General features: G+C 38.0%; 1 long non-coding RNA gene across 1 annotated transcript; it reads left to right on the top strand.

The window, feature by feature from the left end:
- Nucleotides 1-875: 875 nt before the first annotated feature.
- LOC124698772 lies at nt 876-2092 on the top strand. The gene is made up of 3 exons (XR_007001110.1): nt 876-1074; nt 1163-1360; nt 2038-2092. It is a non-coding gene; the product is annotated as an uncharacterized LOC124698772 (long non-coding RNA).
- Nucleotides 2093-5982: the final 3890 nt, after the last annotated feature.

The following is a 5982-nucleotide window of genomic DNA, read 5'->3' as shown; positions in this document are numbered from 1 at the left end:
CAAAGGAGAGGTTGCATATGAGCTAGAATTGCCAGAGGCACTATCAGCAGTTCATAACGTGTTTCATGTATCCCAGTTGAAGAAGTGTCATCCGGAGATCGCAGACACACCGTTGAGAGACACCATTCCATTGGATGAAGTTCAACTAGAAAGTGATCTTACATATGAGGAGAAGCCCGTCAAGATTCTTGATACAGCAGAGAGGTTTACTCGCACCAGGACGATCCGGTTTTGCAAGGTTCAGTGGAATCATCATTCGAAGGAGGAAGCAACTTGGGAGAGAGAGGATGATCTTCGTGAAGACCACCCACACCTATTTGCTAGCCAGTCCGAATCTCGAGGGCGAGATTCATCTTAAGGGGGTTAGGTTTGTAACATCCTAAAAACTGTGCATTTTCAAATTCATGCATTGCATCACATCAGCATGTCAAAGTTTCAGTTTTAGAAAATATTTTTACTGGTTCTTGCATAAAAGTAATTTATATTGCTAGTTTTGCTCCTTGTTGTTTTAATCTATATACATACTATAATTATCCAAGTGCTTTACTGGATTGGAGCTGTGCCCATTATATCCAGATACAGTATTGGGAGTATTTACAAATTTTAGTATTTTTATTTTGTGTCAGTTTTATAATCTGTAAACTAATTCAGTAAATTTAGAAAAAACAGAAAAGAGAAAAAAAAAAGAGAGAAAAGAACGGATCGGCCGGCCAGGCCAAATGGCCCAGCCAGTATCCATGCGGAGCAGCTCACGCGGCCACGCTCGCCTCACGCGAAGCCAGGCAACCACGCTATGCGTTTGCCTTTGCCTTTTTGGTTTTTTTTTTTTTCTGACTGATGGAGCCCACGGTTTATCTCTAACCTCCAGCCAAAAGTCCACGCACGACACGGAAACAAAATGGAAACAAGTTCCACGCAAATCTCACCAAAGCTGTCGATTTTGCCACGGATTTTTGCGCCTATACATACCCCATTAACCCCTCTGTATATTGACCTTAAAATTCCCAATTTTTGCGCCGCAGGCTGCGCGAATTTCTCGCCGGAGTTCCAAGCCGCCGCCGCCATTGGAGCGAGGTTTCCGTCGCCCCGAGCTCCTATCTTTCACTCCATGTTGTTCCCCTTGCTCCACCACTTAGTCCTGATACGTTTTTACTCGCTATAGTGCATCGGAGCCAACACACGAAGTCGTCGGAGTTTCACCGGACTTAACCATCTCCAATCGAGAATACCAGCCTCTGAGGACGACTCCGAAAGACGTTTACGCGACATCACGAAGGAGAGAAGAACACACCAAAGTTTTTCGCCAAACCAGAGGATCGCTAGTACGTCCGCGACGTCCGCGTCGATCATCACCAGCAGGGTAACGCACGGAACCGATCGACCGATCACGTGTAGACTATGCTAGCTCATTCACGTACAAAAGCTTTAAAATTTAATATCTTGCAATCTACATCTCCGTTTTAGGTGTTTCTTCTTGCATTGATTTTGTAATTAAATCCTCTGTAACTTTTGTATAGAAAGTTTCTCCATCCGAGAAACTTTTTCTGACAACTTTTCGAACAAAATTATTAATAAAACGCGAAATGTTTAATCTTGTAAAAATCTTAACTATTGTTTCTTAACTCGGATTTGAGCAAATAATATATCGTTGAATTCAGAAAAATGAGAGGAACATTTTGGTAATGTTAGTTTGTACTTTTACGATACCTGCGATTTTTCCAATTTAAAATAGTGTATATAGCATCTTTAGTATATTTTAAATTCAGTAAACTATTTTAATATGATTCCAATGCCAAATTGCATATACTGAATTTACCTATCCACCAGTATGCCTGCAAATGATATTAGAAACTATTTTTACACATAGATACTTTGTTCTTGATTAAATTACTATTTGAAACCTCTATTGCATAAAATATTTGTTTATAAAAAGTTTTTTAACAAATTCAGTTCCAGAGCATGCATCCATTATTTCATTATGTGTTTACCTGTTTGTGATGTTTGGTGTTTGATTGTGAATTGTTTTGCTTGCGTTAGATTGCCCGGATTGCAACGAGTGTGATTGCGACGACTGTCTGAACACCGACCAAGGCAAGTGTCACAAACTCATTATCCTATTGTTTTCTATGCATTGGTAGTTGTTTTATGTGCATAATAATTTCAAATTGCTGGCCCTGGGATATTAACAGTGGAGAGATTGCGAGAGATAAATGTTTTATTCTCTTAATGAAAACAACCATGTCAAATTAATACATCCCTGGGTGGTAATTGGTAATGCTTGGTTTATGTTGAGTGGTTGCACCGGGGTCATTTCTATGGCAGCACCGTGTGCATCACACTTGAGGTTGGCCACCCAGGAACAAAGAGAGTAGCCGAGTTCTCCTGTTTTAGTAGCTTCCAGTACAACCACATGCTATATGGGCTCTGGCTAGATTGAGTAGGTTGCGAGAACTCGACCCAATGTACAGAGGGTGGTAGGTGTTGGTAGGACGGAGCGCGTCCATTGTGGTTGAGGTATTGCTTCTGAAAGGTCTTGTCCTAGTCGACATCTATCCATTGAGAAAAATGCGCATCATGGAAGAAGAACATACTAGGTCATGTGGGGAATGTGTACATCCTCTCGAGAGTGTCAAATCTAAGTACTTAGCCGTGTCCCCGGTTACGGATATCTATGAGCAATTAGAGCTTGAAACTGTTGGACAATCTCGTCAGTCGAATTTCTGAATATTAATGCACCAGGTCGATTATGGGTAGTAATTAGTCTTATTGAAATACTATGTTTTAAGAAATGTTTTGAGAGTAGGGAAAATAAAACTGGCTTTACGCAAATATGAAATCCACCTGCCAAATATCATGTACCACCATAGTGACATCTTGCCATTTCCATAACAAGTGTAATGACCCTTCGGGGCTGCAACATTTTATGTTGCAGGTTATTCTGAAGACGAGTAAGGAATACCGTAGGTTGCGAGCTTACACCCAACATGTTCGCCTGTGGCGTGATGGAGCTCTTCGTTTGTATATTTGTTGCTTGAACTATGTTATTTTCAGCTAGCCTTGAGCTATGCGCTTTGTAATAATTATACCATGGATCATACGTTGTAATAATTGACGCATTTGCTATTCTGGTTATTCATCGAACTATGTGTGCTAGCGATTGATCCAAGGGACTAGCACAGAAAAGCACAGAGATTCAATCTGTATTCAGGTTGTGTCGCTTCATGACTCCTTCGTCTTCGAGTTCCATGGTAGTTTCTCCTTCGGTGCCTCCATAGCTAAGCAGGAGATTCAAAGAGGGATGAGTACGAGCGTACTCAACAAGTTCATTATAGGAATATGTGTATCATACACTAGCTACAACCATAGACCAGAAAATCATTGGTGAATGCAAGTTTTTGTAAACATTTCTGAAAAAGGTTTATTTTATTCCGAAAACTATGCCCGTCAGTCTTCACAGGTTGACTAGAACTTCATGGAGTTCCTTTCCTTCCGCGTTCGTAGTTCCCTTCCTGGAACAAGAGTGTCAGCCACAATTCAATACACTCTGCGGAGGTGCATTACTTTTCCCATAAGAGAATTTAAATCTTTGTTGCCAACCGGGCGTATACTTTCCTGTCCACACTTCCTTGGTGTGAGGCCTAGTATAAGAACCAAGCCAATCACTACCTTCTCCACGACCCTGCATACCCACCCTTTTATCCATCCATACATCCCCGGTAGACTTCTCCCGACCATACGGATTTACCCCCGATGTACTATGGACAATCCATCATAGACGGTAGAGCGCACTCATCCTCAAGGATGGGGATTTAAAGGATTTTCCAACTGATGTAGTGTTCTTGCAACACCCAGCCAGGCTCTATCAAGTCCCTTGATATGCAGAAGGAAAAAGATACAGCTGACTTCCCCACAACCATTATAGATCTCATGGTTAACGCGATATGTACGGCGCTAGAATCACTAGACGGCATTGGTGATTAGTCCTAGATGAGTAGTACCCTTGCAATGGAACCTCCACCATCAACACATACCATGGTTCCATTTCCCACCACATAGTCATATTCATAATTGTAAAATAATATTTTGCTTTTCAATGCAGGAGTGATTAGTATAGTACTTTGCATATAGTTTGATAAAAATAATCAAATGACATGGGAAAGCGATGAACTTGCCTTTCTTGACTGCAAGATTATGCAGGCAAAAGCTTCGATACGTGATAACTCCAAATTCTGAAATACCATCATTGTCCGGTAAGGACAATGTTTAAAGAATTGGCAAAGATGCTATAATGCATAGTATGAGATGCAATCGCCCCGAGCGTAACCTAACCCCGAGATTTATGATTGGATGAGTTGTAAAGATTTCTTTAGGGTATGTTGCACTTTTAGAGTTGTTCCATAAACAAGGTTTTTATTAGGGTTTGGTTATCTTAGTACCATAAACAAGTGATATAATGCATCATAACAATCATACACACAAAGGAATAGTGATTGTATAATAAATAAAGAGTAGTTGTCAATTTTAAGTTCTATAGTGCATGGTTGATGATTACTTAGATTATACTTCAAAAGAATAACTTTTGAAGAACATGTTATTTAAGAAATAATAAGTATTACAAGTAAGAACTATTTGTTTTTATGGTTTGCTTGATATTTACTTCAAAAGAATAACTTTTGAAGAACAAGTTTAATAAAGAAAAAGAACTACTGCAAATAGGAACTATGTGCTTCTAGGTTTTACTATTTGATTCCTTTAGTTCACTAATAGGGACTAGTTAGTCCTTAAGTAGAATGGGTCCATATGCAGCAAGTCTTGGCATGTTTTAGCTAAACATGGGCAACAAATTAAATTACTATGCATGGTTACTACTATGGTTGACCATAGAGTATCATATCAAAGGATGGTTATCAAGATGGTTCCATGAGTTAACTATTAGGGTTGACTATGCTTTCACATTTGTTTCACTAGGTAATCAATAATGGGTTTCTAAGCTAGGTGGTTTATTATCCTCAAGTAGAGTTTAGTTGAGTAGAAACATGTAAAGTGAATTGCTACACAAAGTTGGTATTATGGTTGATCACCATGGTTCTACTAAGTTATTTAGGTTAAGGTTGATTCCAATGGTGTGGTATTTAGGAATGGTGATCAATGGTTCTAATATGAGAGTAACAAGTTAGGGTTTACACCTAGGTGGCACTAATTGGTTACATAAGATATTATTCAAAGATGAAAGCATGAAGTGATAACTTCATTTTCATTTGAGTTGATAATGTCTTAATAAAATATTAGCATGTTTTTATTTGCTTGGTTTAGTACTATGCCTAAGGTTAATTGACATATGATCACATGTTATAAATAACTAGGGTTTTAGAGTTGAAAACAATTTGGGATGATCACATAAAATAATGAGATCAAGTTCCTACTTATATTAGAACTAGGTTTCTAAACTGTGATACAATTCCTAAAATAATCATTGGCAATAGAGTTGAAGTTATTAATTACTTTGAAATAAAATTAATAATGACCTTAGCATGTTATTTTAAAAGATTTCATAATTAAGATAAATACTATTTAGGTTTAATTTAGGAATTGGGGTTTTATAGTTGTTACTTAATTTTAACATGATAACTTAGTCACTAGAAAGGTTTAAGTAAATAAAAAACTTTTGAACTACCAAAATAATATACACATCCTTATATGCCCGAATATAGTAATTGAGTAAAACATCCCTAAACATCAGGATCAGATGTGTAGTATATAACACCACATAATATAGGTTTATGTCGTGATACTTAGAACATATATATGGATTTCTACTATTTGTCTCAACATTTACCCTAACTACTCATTTGCAATCAGATAAACTTGAACAAATTGGTCTAGAACAGTTGTGGTCAACCTAATTTCCATTGAAAGTACTACCTTAACTTACATTTTGTTGAAGACTAACCTCACATGATTTCTTGAGATCTAACATGGCTA

The sequence above is a fragment of the Lolium rigidum genome, chromosome 3 (assembly GCF_022539505.1).
Source record: "Lolium rigidum isolate FL_2022 chromosome 3, APGP_CSIRO_Lrig_0.1, whole genome shotgun sequence".
NCBI lineage: Eukaryota > Viridiplantae > Streptophyta > Magnoliopsida > Poales > Poaceae > Lolium > Lolium rigidum.
Note: the sequence above shows the minus strand (reverse complement) of the source record. Positions and strands in the feature narration are given on the sequence as shown.